This window comes from Amblyomma mixtum, chromosome 3, assembly GCF_055824585.1.
Source record: "Amblyomma mixtum isolate Tamu chromosome 3, ASM5582458v1, whole genome shotgun sequence".
Classification (NCBI taxonomy): Eukaryota; Metazoa; Arthropoda; class Arachnida; order Ixodida; family Ixodidae; genus Amblyomma; species Amblyomma mixtum.
The window spans coordinates 382,515,539-382,534,487 of record NC_143014.1 but is presented as its reverse complement, the minus strand read 5'-3'; positions in this window follow the sequence as shown (position 1 = coordinate 382,534,487).

Below are 18,949 nucleotides of genomic sequence, written 5' to 3'. Positions count from 1 at the left end.
TAAAGCTTGATCACACTGGACAGAGTCCGCACACAGATATAATGGGCATCTTTATCGTAGCGACTTTTAAAAACCAATCCGCCCCAACCGCTAGCTCATTGGCGGTGAAACTGCGCACGGAACTTGGTTTTGTTTATGGGGGTTTAACGTCCCAAAGCGACTCAGGCTTTCGACCACCTGGGGTTCTTTAAAGGCCGATTCACACGACGCTCCGTTTGCCTGCGCATCACGTGTTCATACGTCACTAAAAACTGGCCTGCGATCCGATGGCGTCGAGCGGACGCGACGGTAAAAAGAGCAGACGACGCACTGGGTGTACCATAGTTGCCAGATTATTTTAAAGAGTGTGGCAGCGCTGGTCGAACTGTATTTTTCCTCCCGACCCATGACTGTGCGATTGAATGAAAGAAAGACTTTATTGAGCTCCTGCAGAGTGGATGCGGCCCTTTGTCCAATTCCTCAGTGGCCTGGGCCGTCTTGCTAGCCCCGTTGCCAGAGCTAGTGCACGCGTCTTCGCGGGCAGCCGCTGATTCCCGCGAGAGGACAGGCATCTGAGCTTCGTTGCTTGACCAGTCCCCGAGCCGACAGCGCGCCTCTCAATGTGGTGACGCATGAGCACGTAGTGCGCGGGCCGCGGGCGAACGGCCCGTCGTTGGAATCGCCGTTAACGTGCTCTGACATCGCACAGTACACGGGCCTCTAGAATCTCGCCTCCATCTAAATTCGACCACCACGGCGGGGATCGAACCCGCGTCCTTCGGGTCAACAGCCGAGCGCATATTTCGAGAAGTTTTGTCTCGGACTAAGTACGATAACGCCACTTACTTAGTCAAGCCACGCCTGGTGCAAGCTCGCATTAGTCCACGCCGAGACCAAGGGACCGAAATCCGCCAACGTCCTATTTCCGCACCCACCGCGGAGGCCCAGTAGTCAAGGCGCAGCCAGTAATAGGCTCCCAAAGCATCGCCGGGTGGGTGGGTGGGTGGGTGGGTGGGTGGGTGGGTGGGTGGGTGGGTGGGTGGGTGGGTGGGTGGGTGGGTGGGTGGGTGGGTGGGTGGATGGATGGATGGATGGATGGATGGATGGATGGATGGATGGATGGATGGATGGATGGATGGATGGATGGATGGATGGATGGATGGATGGATGGATGGATGGATGGATGGATGGATGGATGGATGGATGGATGGATGGATGGATGGATGGATGGATGGATGGATGGATGGATGGATGGATGGATGGATGGATGGATGGATGGATGGATGGATGGATGGATGGATGGATGGATGGATGGATGGATGGATGGATGGATGGATGGATGGATGGATGGATGGATGGATGGATGGATGGATGGATGGATGGATGGATGGATGGATGGATGGATGGATGGATGGATGGATGGATGGATGGATGGATGGATGGATGGATGGATGGATGGATGGATGGATGGATGGATGGATGGATGGATGGATGGATGGATGGATGGATGGATGGATGGATGGATGGATGGATGGATGGATGGATGGATGGATGGATGGATGGATGGATGGATGGATGGATGGATGGATGGATGGATGGATGGATGGATGGATGGATGGATGGATGGATGGATGGATGGATGGATGGATGGATGGATGGATGGATGGATGGATGGATGGATGGATGGATGGATGGATGGATGGATGGATGGATGGATGGATGGATGGATGGATGGATGGATGGATGGATGGATGGATGGATGGATGGATGGATGGATGGATGGATGGATGGATGGATGGATGGATGGATGGATGGATGGATGGATGGATGGATGGATGGATGGATGGATGGATGGATGGATGGATGGATGGATGGATGGATGGATGGATGGATGGATGGATGGATGGATGGATGGATGGATGGATGGATGGATGGATGGATGGATGGATGGATGGATGGATGGATGGATGGATGGATGGATGGATGGATGGATGGATGGATGGATGGATGGATGGATGGATGGATGGATGGATGGATGGATGGATGGATGGATGGATGGATGGATGGATGGATGGATGGATGGATGGATGGATGGATGGATGGATGGATGGATGGATGGATGGATGGATGGATGGATGGATGGATGGATGGATGGATGGATGGATGGATGGATGGATGGATGGATGGATGGATGGATGGATGGATGGATGGATGGATGGATGGATGGATGGATGGATGGATGGATGGATGGATGGATGGATGGATGGATGGATGGATGGATGGATGGATGGATGGATGGATGGATGGATGGATGGATGGATGGATGGATGGATGGATGGATGGATGGATGGATGGATGGATGGATGGATGGATGGATGGATGGATGGATGGATGGATGGATGGATGGATGGATGGATGGATGGATGGATGGATGGATGGATGGATGGATGGATGGATGGATGGATGGATGGATGGATGGATGGATGGATGGATGGATGGATGGATGGATGGATGGATGGATGGATGGATGGATGGATGGATGGATGGATGGATGGATGGATGGATGGATGGATGGATGGATGGATGGATGGATGGATGGATGGATGGATGGATGGATGGATGGATGGATGGATGGATGGATGGATGGATGGATGGATGGATGGATGGATGGATGGATGGATGGATGGATGGATGGATGGATGGATGGATGGATGGATGGATGGATGGATGGATGGATGGATGGATGGATGGATGGATGGATGGATGGATGGATGGATGGATGGATGGATGGATGGATGGATGGATGGATGGATGGATGGATGGATGGATGGATGGATGGATGGATGGATGGATGGATGGATGGATGGATGGATGGATGGATGGATGGATGGATGGATGGATGGATGGATGGATGGATGGATGGATGGATGGATGGATGGATGGATGGATGGATGGATGGATGGATGGATGGATGGATGGATGGATGGATGGATGGATGGATGGATGGATGGATGGATGGATGGATGGATGGATGGATGGATGGATGGATGGATGGATGGATGGATGGATGGATGGATGGATGGATGGATGGATGGATGGATGGATGGATGGATGGATGGATGGATGGATGGATGGATGGATGGATGGATGGATGGATGGATGGATGGATGGATGGATGGATGGATGGATGGATGGATGGATGGATGGATGGATGGATGGATGGATGGATGGATGGATGGATGGATGGATGGATGGATGGATGGATGGATGGATGGATGGATGGATGGATGGATGGATGGATGGATGGATGGATGGATGGATGGATGGATGGATGGATGGATGGATGGATGGATGGATGGATGGATGGATGGATGGATGGATGGATGGATGGATGGATGGATGGATGGATGGATGGATGGATGGATGGATGGATGGATGGATGGATGGATGGATGGATGGATGGATGGATGGATGGATGGATGGATGGATGGATGGATGGATGGATGGATGGATGGATGGATGGATGGATGGATGGATGGATGGATGGATGGATGGATGGATGGATGGATGGATGGATGGATGGATGGATGGATGGATGGATGGATGGATGGATGGATGGATGGATGGATGGATGGATGGATGGATGGATGGATGGATGGATGGATGGATGGATGGATGGATGGATGGATGGATGGATGGATGGATGGATGGATGGATGGATGGATGGATGGATGGATGGATGGATGGATGGATGGATGGATGGATGGATGGATGGATGGATGGATGGATGGATGGATGGATGGATGGATGGATGGATGGATGGATGGATGGATGGATGGATGGATGGATGGATGGATGGATGGATGGATGGATGGATGGATGGATGGATGGATGGATGGATGGATGGATGGATGGATGGATGGATGGATGGATGGATGGATGGATGGATGGATGGATGGATGGATGGATGGATGGATGGATGGATGGATGGATGGATGGATGGATGGATGGATGGATGGATGGATGGATGGATGGATGGATGGATGGATGGATGGATGGATGGATGGATGGATGGATGGATGGATGGATGGATGGATGGATGGATGGATGGATGGATGGATGGATGGATGGATGGATGGATGGATGGATGGATGGATGGATGGATGGATGGATGGATGGATGGATGGATGGATGGATGGATGGATGGATGGATGGATGGATGGATGGATGGATGGATGGATGGATGGATGGATGGATGGATGGATGGATGGATGGATGGATGGATGGATGGATGGATGGATGGATGGATGGATGGATGGATGGATGGATGGATGGATGGATGGATGGATGGATGGATGGATGGATGGATGGATGGATGGATGGATGGATGGATGGATGGATGGATGGATGGATGGATGGATGGATGGATGGATGGATGGATGGATGGATGGATGGATGGATGGATGGATGGATGGATGGATGGATGGATGGATGGATGGATAGGAGCGCCCCCTTTGAAACGGGGAGGTGGCAATTGCCACCATGCTCAGCTTTTTTTTATTTATTATTTTTTTGTTTACTGTGTTGGCAATTCTCATTAAGATTCTCCATCACCTCCACCTACGGTTTCCCACCATTCTAACCTTATGCCACATCTCCGCTTTTCAGCCACCAATCCTCCAATCGCTTTTTGCTGACTTCCACTGCAGATTTATTTACATGACCATTGTTATCTTTAAACCCTAGGGCCTCAGAAAGAGTGACTGTGCCTGCATCGACATCCGGATGGATACCATCACATTTGATTATGAGGTGTTCAATTGTTTCCACAGATCTACCACACACTGCACATGTGTCATCTTCTTCGTTAAATTTCTTTTTGTAGCTGCGCGTTCTAAGACACCCTGATCTAGCTTCAAAAAGTAGGGCACTGCCTCTTGAGTTGGCTCCTGATGTGCAGCGCCATCTATGGGAGAAAAGTAAAAACTGGGGCGCTGCTCGGGCTGCTTTCACCACGCTTCTTTGCACGCGCGCTTTCTCGCACGTGCACGCGCCCGCGCTATCGCGATGTATCGCCTGCATGAGCCGTAATAAGATCGTTCTGACTGACGCGCAGTTCCGCAATGCAAACTTAATTAAAGGGGGGAAACTGATTAGTCGCGTCTACTGTCTGGAGCAGACGATCGACGACGAGGAGGCCCAATTGACTGTAAAATGCGTTTCTCGAGTGTGTAATAACGTCGTACTGTATGACATGTAACTAGAGGTAAGTCCACTGTATAATTATTTGCTCGAAATATGCGAAGTACTATTAGCTCTGCGAAATAAAGCGAGACACTTGTTGATCGGTTGGTTGGTTTATGGGGTTTAACGTCCCAAAGCGACTAAGGCTATGAGAGACGCCGTAGTGGAGGGCTCCGGAAATTTCGACCACCTGGGGTTCTTTAACGTGCATTGACATCGCACAGTACACGGGCCTCTAGAATTTCTCCTCCAAAGAAATTCTAGCCGCTGCGGCCGGGATCGAACCCGCGTCTTTTGGGTCAGCAGCCGAGCACCATAACCGCTGAGCCACCGCGGCGGCACTTGTTGATCGTAGTTGTCAGTTGTTGCATGCGATGCGCAGGGCGATCCACTTACGTGCGAGTCGAAAGGACATGCGACCAGGCAATAGTTCGTCAACATTCTACTCCACCTTGGGAGATTCCCCAAAACATTTGACCACCATTGTTCACACTTGCAAGTGCGACCTGCGGGTCGCCTTCTCGCTTGAAACGAAAACTCTCCGGAATAACATTGCTTGCGCGCTTTCGAGAATTTCGTCTGCTTTGACCGCGTCTCCTGCACTCGCGCTCGGTGCGATTTGCAATGCACTACGGCGACCAGGAGGATGTCGTGACGGTATTGATGTGCACCGCAGTCGTACAAGCGTCATGATGACAGCGGCAGCGGCGCGCCTCTCAGGGCCGGCCTGTTTGCCTGCCGCCGCCGTCAGAAAAATACGCTAATATTGTTTGTTCGCGTTCATTCCAAGCCCTGGAGTAGAGCAACGTCAAAAATGAATCATTTTTGATTATCGTTGGCCAACACCGAGCTGCTGGTAGAAGTGATAACTGCGATACAAGCATGTTTCTTTTCCAAAGCCGCTTTGCTGATGCCAAGTGCTGCTCGCCTGTTGTCACCTAGCTCCGCTGTTAAAGGCATCACGGAAATCGATCACGTCTTTGTTTATTACGTGACGAGGAACATAGTAAAACGGTGACGCAAGTAGCACCTTCATTACAGCGCTGGCCAGTTCCGAAGTGCCCTCAGCTGCAGCATCAATGCGAAATGGTTAGGCTTAGCGACGACTACGGCAGCGAGGGAGCAGCGCAGTTCGCCGCCCGGCGTGGCCGCGGGCGACGTCGTTGCCGAAAGCTCGACTGTCCGCGGGCGGCGTTTGCCAAAAGCTCGACTGTCTCGCCGATTAGTTCAGCGGCTTGCGACTCGCAATCGCAAGGCTGGAAAATCGAGCAGCGAGCGACTTGCCTGCGCGTCGTGTGACACTTTTTTTGTGCATGGTAGGGACCGACTCACTGGCTCTCCGAAGAGCGGGGCCGCATACTCGCGTGTTCGCGGTAAGAGTGGACCACCGTGTACATACGCTTTGGTTTTTAAGGCGAAAGCCTTTGAGGGTCGAATTATTTTGAAGAAAACTTTCCCAGGTGGTCAAATTACTTTATTGCGGATCTTGAATCTACAAAATGTATATAATCGAGAATAAATAGGAAAAAAAATTAAGAACAGTACTTTGGCGACAGCATCACTCACAACTGGAAAATGTTCAATAGAATAGAATAGCAACGGTGATCATCAAGCTAAGAGCAGCACCAATAAAGATAGAAATCAACTTTCGCCGCCTCTGCAAAACAGTGCCCACAAAGAGAAAACACGTTTCGCGCGACTCCGTTGCAATCCCGCGGCGGAATCGAAACCGCGTAGGCGCGTTGCCACAGAGGGCGAGAATACCTCGCGAGCAACGGTGATAAGCAAGCTAAGAGCAGCCCCAATAAAGATAGAAATCAACTTCGGCAGCCCCTGCAAGATAGTGCTGACAAAAAGAAAACTCAAATTTCGCGCGACTCCATTGCGATCACGCGGCGAAACCAAAACTACAAAAGGGGTGTTGCCGCAGTCTGTGCCGCCGCGCTAAAGCTAGACATAAGTTCTGCTTATCTCCGTAAGAAGGCAGCACAAAATTCAAACACTTCTTGTAAGTTCTAAGAGGTGGCAGCACCCCCCAGTGAGCACGCATTGTTCTTTTGGCGCAAAATTTCAAACGGAAGATCGAAACCGTACCCGTACGGCAAAGACCTTGCGGGACAGAAAACCGCCGCCGTACATATACGGCAAAAACCTTCAAAGGGTTAATGTCTCATCGTTGTAAGCAGCAGTTGTCGACAGAGAATCTCACGATTTTCAGTTGGTCGAAACGGTCGTGACGTCACCGTGCGCCAATTTCAAACGGGGCCAATTGTACTTTGGCTAGTAACCATGCAACCAATTGAAGGGACCATATAGTGATGCTCCAAGTAAGTGGGACTGAGCTTAGTTAATTGCTTAATTACCCAATTAGCCTAATTAACTTCACTAGTCAGGCCATATAAATAAATAAAACCTAGTAAAAAATTGGTTGAGCTCGGGAATCGAACCCCGGCCTTCGGAGTGCGAGACGAGCATGCTATCCACTCCGCCATGCCAGCTTTTTTTTTCTTTATTACCAACTTGGCCGGGCAAACAAAACAAAAATACAATGACATGACAATAAAAGCACAGGTCAGTTTCTAGCTAGTGCATGATGATAAAATGGGTTAAATGATTTTAGTTGGTCGAGGACAGGCAGCCACTCAGGCTGAGGAGCTTGCTGTCCGAAACTTCCTGAGTATATATGATGCTCTCAATGAAATACTGATGAGCCGGATTCACAACAACATGTTCATGCCTGACATCCATTCGCATACGCCATAGGCTGTGCATGCAGAGCAACATTAGCAGGTCGCAAGGCACTTCACCTGGCTCTGCACATGGTAGGAAGCGTATTCCAAAAGGAGTCAGGGGGAAATCTTTTTTCAGTGTGCGCTTCAACACATCCCAAAGAAAAACAGCGTCATGACAGTCGAGAAAGATATGTTCTATAGTTTCCACTTTCTTGCAAATAAGACACTCTACTGACCAAGGTACAAAAAGGCCTTTGCTTTGCAACCATGGCTTCACTGGGAGGGTTCCAGTATGCAATTGAAAAAAGAAAGAACGCACTGAAGGCTTCACCGGCATTCTTTTGACTCTTTTTAGCACATCCCTTTCGGGACCCAGAAGATAAGCACTGCGATAAACAGGCACTGGCAGAAACACATCAAGCAGGTCCTTGTACATCTTTTTCCTTGTTACAATGGTTAGATACTCATCGGAAAATTTTGACCGAAGAATACGGACTGCTGCAACAACTTCTTGCAAAAAAGCACTTAACCCACTCCGCCCTGCAGACATAGATGACACAACATAATCAGGCAGTGATTCTGACAATCGCACTTGTATAACAGTTCGCAGAAAATCATTATCTTGACGCAAGAAAAACAATCTAGTGACTATCTGTCTCAGAAATAAATTTGACAACCCTAGCCCCCCGTTCCGCACCTTGTGGAACAGATTGCATCGGCTGGTACGTTCCCATGTTGACGCCCAAATAAATGTTGCAAACACTCTGTGCAACCTTTGCACTGAAGTCCTTGGCAAAGTTAACGCTTGCAGAACGTAAAAAATCCTCGCTACTAAAAACATGTTGCACACCGTAGCTCTTGCGAACATGGAAAAGTTGTGACCGCCCCATTTGCTTGTCTGAGCTTTGACTCGTTCGGTTTCATGGGCCCAATATTCTTTGCTTTCTCTGTAGTTGGATAGCGGCACGCCGAGGTACTTTCCTGGCGTGTCTACCCACTTCATTCGACAGAATACTTCTGGCGTGGCCTGCCACTTTCCATGCCAAAAACCAAAACATTTCTGCCAGCTTATCGCGCAGCCACTTGCATCACAAAAATTTACGGCTTCTCTCACCACTTCTTGCACGCTTTCCTGGTCTCTGCAGAACACTGCTATATCATCTGCATATGCCAATACCTTCACTTCATTATGACAAAAGGCGCAACCTCGAATGTTTTGCGTAGTTAACAGCTTTAAACAAAAGGGCTCCAGGTAAAGGGCAAAAAGCAGTGGAGAAAGAGGGCAACCCTGCCTCACTGACGACAAGACAGGAATACTATTACTCAGGCGGTTATTAATTATGAACCTTGATGTACAGCCATCATAAACCATTTTCACGCCATCAGTGATGATACATCCTACATTCACATGCTCCAAAAGCACGAACAAAATTTCATGCACAACTTTATCAAACGCCTTATGCAGGTCCAGTTGCATCATGGCGACACGACCCTCCGTTGCATCACAGCATTCAAGGACACTTCTAGCTACGTGTATATTAGTAAAAATGGATCTTTCTTTTATGCCGCAGGTCTGGTGTGGGCCAACAAGGGTTTTAATTACTGTTTGGAGTCGTCCGGCTAGCACTTTCATATAAATTTTGCAGTCTACGTTAGTTAAGCTTATTGGGCGGTAACACTCAACTGACTGCAACCTACTCGGGTCGTCCGATTTTGGGATCAACACCACGTGGGAAGTTCGAAAAGACGGCGGAGTTAACTTTCTTTCGTAACACTCGCTTATTACGCGCTGTAATGCTATTGCCATTTCTGTTTTCAAAGCCTTGTAAAGTGCGGCACCGAGGCCGTCAGGCCCAGGCGACTTGTTCAAGCTCAGCTGCTGTATTGCAGCTTCGATTTCTGCTGCCGTTATGGGCTCCTCAAGTACCTGCGCCAGGTCCTCCTCGACGTTTGGCATTAGCGACAGGAATGCAGTTTTGTAATGTTCAACATCAGGCGTTTTAAGGCTGAACAAGTTTTGGTAATATTCCAGAAACGCCCTTTCAATCACCTCAGATTCGGAAGTTACGTCATTGCGATAACAAATTCCCTTTATCTCTTTCGAAACTGCATACTGTTTTTCGTCGCTGAGCGCCCTTTTTGTGGGCGTCTCCCCAAGCCAAAATCTTTCGCTGCGTGCCCTTATCACAGCACCTCGATATTTCGTTTCATCTATTAGTTCAAGCTTAGTTTTGGTCTCTTTTATTTCTTGTCTGTACAACCCCGGCTTGACGCCTTCCATGCTGAGTATGAAATCAAGCTCGGTACGAAGTTCCTTTTCTTGCTGTTTTTCTTTACGCTTTAAAACACATGCTCTTTCTATAGCGGCCACTTTCACGTCGCATTTAAATTGTTCCCATGTTTGTATAAAGTCTGTCTCTTTTTCTAACAAGCTTTTGACTGAGTCTTTTAGTTTCGTGCTAAACTCGTCATCCTCCAACAATGAGTCATTAAATTTCCATAATTCCCAACTAAACATGACAGTCCTTTTCCTCTCCCCAAGTGTGATCACGACTAAAGAATGATCACTGAAGCTGACGTGCACAGTCTGGTACTGGGAACACAAGGGCACAACTTCAGAAGGAACATAAATTCTGTCCAGCCTTGCGTGACTAACGCCTTGGAAATGCGTGTACTGTGCTTGTTCTGAACCTTGCATTATAATGCCAATATCTTCCAATTCTGCTTCATTAATCATCTCAGACAGTAGCTCGGCACTCGTGTCCTGCAGGGTTTTGTTGCTTGTTCTATCTTCAGGTCTACACACGCAGTTGAAATCTCCAAGCAATAGTGCACGCTTTTCTGTCAGCAGGAAAGGTTGAACACGGCGAAAAAAGGCATCTCGTTCGGGAATTCTATTAGGTGCATATACACACACAGCTCTCCACTCTACACCAGAAAAGTAAAAATCGCATGCTACAATCCGGCCACTTTCACAGGAAAATACAGTTTCCACAGCGACTTTGCAGTTTCGAGTTAAAATCAGACACCCTCCCGACTTTCCTTTTGCATGGCACACGCAAACACTGAACTGTGCACGGTAAATTTCTGCCATCGCATCTGTCAACTCTTCGCTTTCAATTTTTGTCTCTTGAACAGCCAACAGATCGATTTCGTTTTCGAACAAGAGACGTTTAAGCTGATTTTGCCTTCTTCGCGCAGAAAGACCTCTCACTTTCAGTGTGGCAATACGCAAGCTAGATGTTAGTTGAGGCGCCATCTAAATGGTTGGGATTCGCCGCTCTCAAAGTGACATCGGTTTGCAGCTCACCTCATCAAAAATCTTTCCAGCTTGCAAAGTACGGCGGTGTCAGCACTAAACCCGATCGAGGACCGGGTTACCAACACGAAGACCCTGCAAGGCACCTCCGCTAAGGCGGAGGGACACCCGACGAAGTCCTACGATCAGGAGGGATGTTCGGCTTGGGCTTGTAGGCCGCACGTCGAACAGGAGGCGCTTTGGGAAGAGGTTCCTCATGGTCCGTCCCGTCGTAGCTCGTCGCCTTGTCATCAGCTTCGTCGTGCGTCCTCTTCGCTGGCAAAGTTGACGCCGCGGGCATCTCCGTGTCAACGTCCTTCTCGTCGGTCGATTCCAAAACCGTCTCAGCTGCACCTACCGCAGCATCATCTGCTTTTCCCGCGTCCGCCTCAGTTCTGGTGTCAGGCACAGGCGGTTCTTCTGAGTTGGCAGCCTCATGTTCCGTGGGAAGCGTTGCTTTTTCTGAGGCTATGCTTTTCGGTACTGCGTCTTCCCGACTCTCACGGGTCGCCTCTACTGCGTCGACTTCGTCCATAATATGCTCCTCAGTAGTATCCCTACGACCAGGACCAGCTACGGTAGCATATGTTCGCACGCACTGGGCGTCGTCGTGGCCGAAGCGACGACAGAGCCCGCAACGTGGCACACGGCACTCCCGACGTATGTGTCCGGTGCCGCGGCACCGGAGGCAGAGCGGAGCTCTGCCAGGAACGTGGACGAGTGCGACGTCCTCTCCAACACGCCGCTGGTGCGGTAAGTCCTCGATGGTAACGCCCACCTTCAGCTTCAATGTCACTGAGCGCGTAGTAGACGACTTGTCGACGCAGCCTTTGACTCTCCACTTGTCCCGAGTTATGTCGGTCACTTTTCCAAAAGCCGCCAGAGCTGCCTTCACGTCGTCATCTTTCACGCCGTGTAGCAGCCAGAACAGCTTCAGCCTGACGCCCTGATTGCATGGGTCAATGACCACACAGCGGTGGTCCTTGACGTTGAACGCCTCCGCCTGTAGCATTTTGTTTTTTCCTTCTTCATTGTAAAATGTCACGGCCCAAACATGATTCATCTGATATGCCCCGAGGGCAACCACTTCCGGCAGCAATGACAGACGCCGTCACGAAAGTTTTCAACATGGTATGGCCTGGCTTGGACGTCGCCATGCAAAAAAACAGCATGCAAAACGCTCGAACCTGTTGGCAAATGCGGCAAAATCAGCTGGTAGTCCTCGTTCGGTTTGACCGTACTCCTGATACCGCGGCCCGGCTGGGCCGCTAAATCCGCTCCTTGGGAGCCCATGATACACACGTCCGTCACACTCGGTGGCCGGAAGTAGAATCACTCCGCCATGCCAGCTCGATGGCTTGGAATGAACAAAGGCACGTCTAGTGAATACGGTGTCTTCGCTCACTGCCATCCTCCTCCCTTCCCTTCCGGCACCGTTTAGGTGTGCACCGAGATGTGAGAGAGAAATACATTTCCTTTCCTCAAAAGCCAATTTACCGACGAGCGAGGCGTAGAACCGAATGGGCGATGGCGGTCTATGGACTCCCTGGAAGCGTTGCAAGACGCTCTCGCGTTCCACTCTTAGAGGCGAAGCTTAACATCTTAACCACACATCAGTGACCACACTTTAGGTCAAAAAAGTGCACCCCCCCCCCTCCCCTGAATTTTTACGGGTGTCCACCGAGATATGTGAGACAGTTCCTGCGTAATTTTCTTTCCTCAAATACAATTATCATTTTCTTCATTACGGGCCATCTTCGTCTTTCTTCTTTCACTGCCACTTCCTCCGTTCCTCTACGGTGCGGTTCAGGTGTCCACCGAGATGACAGAGATTTACTGCGCCATTTCCTTGGCTCAAAAACCGTTGCGTTGAAACGGCAAGGCATCGCGCCGAACGGGTGGTGGCGTTCCGTGGACTCCCTGGCAGCGCTACAACACGCTATCGCGTTCCACTCCTAAAGGCGAAGCTTAAGCTTAAGCTTAATTAGCAGTTAATTAGTATTCAGGCATTAATCAGTAATTAACCATTAATTAGTAATTTGTCATCACTTAGTAATTAGTACTCAATTACATGTGACGCCACCAGTGCCACAGAAGCACTGAAAGTGGTGCGGAAAACGCTTTCGCCTCTACGCACTTTAGACAGTCAAAGTGCCCCCTGAATTTTTTACTATATTGTACTAGAATACTCTATAGTTTTTACATTACGGCCTTCGTACTACCTCCTTTTTGCTTCGCCGAGATCGCGTCCGTCAGCGCGAAGATTGCGCCTCGCGTGACTCTCCCGTCGCACGCAAAGCTGGCAGGGCGTCTGCTCCGGCGGCGCCCCAAGTTTCCGCTGCTCGCCGCTGCGGCGCTGGCGTCGCGCTCCCAAACTTGAGCTTGGGTTCGGTCGTCTGCTGCGTTGCCTGCTGCGCATGCGCAAGCACTCTTGGCCAAGTTGGGGGGACGCTGGGAGGAACCGGCTGCGAAAAATGTGACGTAACTGCCTCTCCTGAGTTCTTTCCTTCCTCCATGGAGTATGGATGGATAGGAGTGCCCCCTTTGAAACGGGGTGGTAGCAATTGCCGCCATGCTCAGCTTTTCTTTCGTTATGTTTGTTCAACTGCGTTGTAAGTTCTCATTAAGATTCGCCATCTTCTTTCCCTACGGTTCTCTACACTTCTAACCTTATGCCACATCTCTGCTTTTCAGCCACCAATCCTCCAATCGCTTTTTGCTAACTTCTACTCCAGATTTATTTACATCACCAAAAAATAAGCGTCAGTCGCACTGGGTGCGACCTCTACAGGAACGCTTGGTCACTACTCAGTGGTCACGTGGTATTTCTTTGGCGGCGCGCAGGTAGTGGTACCCACGTGGCCCTTTATGCGTAGGCTAGGCCTCAAGCCGAAGACACGGCCTATTTCGCCGGCCTGGAAAGCGTGCCTTCACATGACTCATGCCCAGCTCGAAGCTTGCACTGCCAAGGAATTATTCTAGGAAAAGAAGGTTAGGTTATTGGGGTTTAACGTCCCAAAGCCACTCAGGCTATGAGGGAGAGGGAAAAGAAGGGAGGATATTGAACTTGCCGGACCTGACAGCACTAGTTGGCCCTTTTTTCCCTCTCTTTTTGTTCTCTCCTCTCTTTTTTTTTTCATTTCGCCCCCTCTTTCCTTCTGCTAGCTGCCCTCAGCAATGGTAGTGGCCGATATCTAATCACGTACAGTCGCAGACAGAGAGCGACCTGGACTGACGAGCAAAACCGGCGCCCTTTCCCTTTTTGCCCACCCCTTCACCCGCCAGGGCGCGCATCATATGCGGTCACATTGCTTAAACTCCGCAGTTTTCAAACAAATACTGGTGGCCAGTTGACTAGAACCGGCTCTCAGCGTCAGGGCGGTCGACGTGAAAGCAGCGCCAAGGTTAAGCCTACAATATGGCGGAATACAACCTTTGGGTGAGTAGATCCAGTTCTTGTCCTTCCAGTGCCTTCTTTTTACGCTTCGCGTTACTATCTTACTTGCAATTATCGGCCTAGAAATCAACGTTACATTTCTCGTTTCCATTAAGAGAAGCCTTTGCAGCTCTACTGCTTGTTCTAAACGTTCACGAGCTGCTGTGCTGCGGTGAGCATTACAGGCTTGTTCTGCTTTCTAACAGAATTCAGCGCGTATTCTTTGTACCAAGGAGGGTGGATATGGGAAGGGGTTACAGATGGAGCAAGTATGTCTTCCAGCATTTAAAACTAAACGTGTGAACGGCGGGGTATTTTTTATTCAGTACACACTAGCAGAGCTAGTTATAACGACCTGTCGCTTACCGCGGAAGCGACTGATGCTACCGCCGAAATAAGAATTATGGCAAAAGGACTGCGTTTCACATGCAAAGAACAACCACTGCGGTGTAACTCGGTTAGAAACTGGCGGTTCCGGAAACACGGAAAGGGAAGAACGTTCTCCGGGCCCCCGTGACGCGCTATCCTTGAAAGAACGCGAGGACCAGGGAACGCTGCATGACAAGGCGACACACTGCCGACAGAACAGCGCAGTTTCTCGGAATGCTTCCGTTGATAACGCCTGTCTTGAATGGCGACGCCTGCGTCGGTGAAAGATACGGCAAGCTTTTGCCTCAACATCCTGCTGGGCACGAGGATGAACGGCAGTGACCGGCGAGGGTCCTTTGTCATCGGGAAGTCTCGCACGCAGTGATGCTTTCGGAGCTACGTTTTCGTATGCTAAAGGCCGAACATAAAGGCCTGGATAATATTCATTGTTTTTATGCGACCAGCGTGCAACCAGTTCCAATGGAACAATTTGCTCGCCGATGGGCTTCTTGAGTTCGATCATGAAATTGCGAAATAAATACGAACTTTAACTCGCTCTTGGCACCTTTGCAGCGTGCCACGCACTGCTTTCTCTGGATGTATGGTAGCAACGTTTTTCACGCCAGAAAGTGACAAGCGCAAGATCTATAGCCATCGGCCATGGACGTCATTCATGCGCTGAAGATGTCCTTTACCATCCGCGCTTCATCGAGCTCGTGCTGATAGCAGTTGACACACGATTGCGAGACCCGGTTAGGATTATAGCCTTGTTCGCTGCTGTGTATGTGATTAAGGCCATGTAGATGGGGCTGACTGGCGCACATCAGGGATTGCTTTCGTAGAACATGGTTTATGGGGCAAGGAACAGTTAAGATTACGTACAGGTGCCGTCAGAAGTAAGAAGTAAATGGAAGGTAATATCAGCGCAAAAATTTAATCATTGTCACCCCCCCCCCCCCAATTCATGAATCCCTGAATACACATGTGCAGCCTAATTGTGATTGTGCAATTTGCACTGTGCACCAACAAACATGGACCATTATGCTTTAGACTTAAAGAAAATAAATTTTTTGACTAAGTCTCCTTCAATTTACTTTTGACGGCGAGTGTACAGGGTCCTTCAAAATATGTGCGAACACGGCGAAGCGTGCCCGCGCTCCGCGGAGCGTCAGCGCATCCGGCGTGGTCGCGCATCGAAACAATGTGGCGCATGCGCACAGCAGACTGGAGGCGGTGCTTCGTGTCGTCTGCTACAGCACGGAAGCGCTTCCGTGCTGTAGCAGACGACACGAAGCACCGCCTCCAGTCTGCTGTGCGCATGCGCCACATTGTTTCGATGCGCGACCACGCCGGATGCGCTGACGCTCCGCGGAGCGCGGGCACGCTTCGCCGTGTTCGCACATATTTTGAAGGACCCTGTACATGTGGACTTCTAGCATAGCGTTGTTCATGCGTAGATCGCCGGACCTAATTCGCCAGAGATTTGTTGATGCCGGTCATGACGCGGTCATACATTGACGAAGCCATTGTCCGCGAAGCACTGCCCGACTTTCGAGAATCTGATTGCGAGGAGGCCGACTGACACGAGTTGCTGTGTATGCTTTCAGCGCGATTAGTTATATCTATGTTCCTTCGCCTTCGGGTAATACCAGATCTTTCTCGAATGTTGCGCCCCGAGAAAATTTGCTAAACCCGATTTCTACCCGAAAGTAAGCGCCCTAGTAAAAGTTAGTTTCCGTGTGGACAAAGCTGAAATCGTCGCAAGAATAATAATTGACATCATGTGCAGCCACCCTTATTTTTAATAAAATAATATAGCGCGAGCGTCGACCGAACTGCTGGTCAGCGCCTTGTAACGGCAATAAGCGTGCAACAAGGCGAGAGTTGGCGCACGCGCACGAAGGCAGAGGCACGAACGCTGTTCCGAGCACGAGGACACACGCCCTGCCACATTATCAGTTCCCAAGATCGCGCCAAGTCGTAGAGCGCATGCGCATGATTAATATGTGACATTGAATGAGACGTGTTTCCTTCTCTCTTTTCTTTGCCTATTAGGGGAGGCCAGACTGGCGATGGAAAGTTATGATAAGAAAAAAATAAAAGTAAAGAAATATAGCAGCACATTGAAACCATTGCCTGGATCGCGATAAACGGGGTTCCAACCGACGCCTTTTTATACCGTCGAGACACTTCAAGGCTGATTAAAGAGCTGGTTGGAACCCCGTATATCGTCATTCAGGCAATGGTTTCAATGTGCTGCTATATTTCTTTCCTTTTATTTTTTCTTATAACTTTCCATTGCCAGGCTGGCCTCCAGTAATAGGCAAAAAAAGAGAGAGAAAGAAGTCACTTGTCATGCAGTCTCGCATATTAATCATACGCATGCGCTCTACGACTTGGCGGGGTCTTGCGAACTGAAATTGTGGCAGGGCGTGTGTCCTCTTGCTCGGAACAGCGTAGCAGACGACGCTCTGCCTTCGTGCGCGTGCGCGAACTCTCGCCTTGTTGCACGCTTATCGCCGTTATAAGGCGCTGACCAGCAGTTCGGTCGACGCTCGCGCTATATTAAAAATCAGGGCGGCTGTACAGACATCCAGGGAGGTGTTTTCAGTCAAGTGGTAATTTTAAACTTCATTTAAAGTTTTTTATTTATGTTCCTTGTAAGTGGTCTCTACTGGGTTCTTCAAAAGGTTGTAGTAGCGAGCATTGTCCGCGTTTACATGACTGCGACGGAAGTCGACTCCAGCCACATTCTTGGGGGAAGGAACAGGTTTTGAAAAGGCGTGACTCGTCCTCTACTCTCTTCCTCGACGTTGTTGCTCTTTCGGTTGTAACCAAGCATAAGCAGGACGTTTCAGAGAACGCTATCTCAAATTCGCCGAAACGTCCAGCATATTGTTGGCTGCAACTCAACAAAGCAGCGGCTAAAGCTCCTCAAAGGAATCCTTTAACCAATTCTGTCGAACTGTCGTCATGACGTTGCGGTTAACTTCCTTCCACCTTCTACAATGGAACTGCTAGCGGCCGTGGCAGCGAAAATTTCCTTCCTGGAACCTCACCGCTGCGACGACCCGGAAGTGGTGTTTTTGCGCCGAGGCGTCAGGGTTCACTGGCGGTTTCGCCAGCATGTGAAACAGGCATTACATTCTTAGCCAAAGGCTTACTATTCACCCCCCCCCCCCCCCCCCCGCTGTGCAAACATGCTTTCTGCAAAACAAAGGGAAAAAAAACTGTTGTCAATCTTGCAGCGATCATGCAAGTGCTCTGAGCATACGCCTCGGCCTGCGCCGCTGTAGCAGCGCGCTGTGCAACACAATGGGGACCGCAAAGTCACTACGGTAGGAATACGGACACCACCAACGCCACCGCGGTGCCTCAGTGGTTAAGGCGATTGGCTGCTTACCGGGAGGACGCGGGTTGGATTCCGGACGCTGCGGCCGAATTTCGATAGAGGCGGAATTCTACAGGCCCGTGTGCTCGGCGATGTCAGTGCACGTGTAAGAACCCCAGGCGGTCGAAATTTCCGGAGCCCTTCACGACGGCGTCCCTCATCGCCTGAGTCGCTTTTGGACGTTTAACCCCTGTAAACCTTAACCTTTTAAGTTTGCAGTTGTTGCCAAAGGCGAGTTTCTAGCCACGGAGAAGACGATGCAGCATCAGTTTTTAAAGGGAAGAAAGTCATTTTCTGGAGTCCTGCAGTGCGTGAAAATCATGTTTTTTTTTTCTCGCATCAAATCTCAACTTAGCGCATGAGGCGTGTTGCAAAGAGTGTGGTGCCCAGTTCGAAACGCCTGCGAATATTTCCATGAATATGATGCCTCGATGATCAGCTTAGAGTGCGGGAGGCGTTATCTTTCCTTCGTTGCTCGGAGCAAGAAAAAGGCTAGTGAT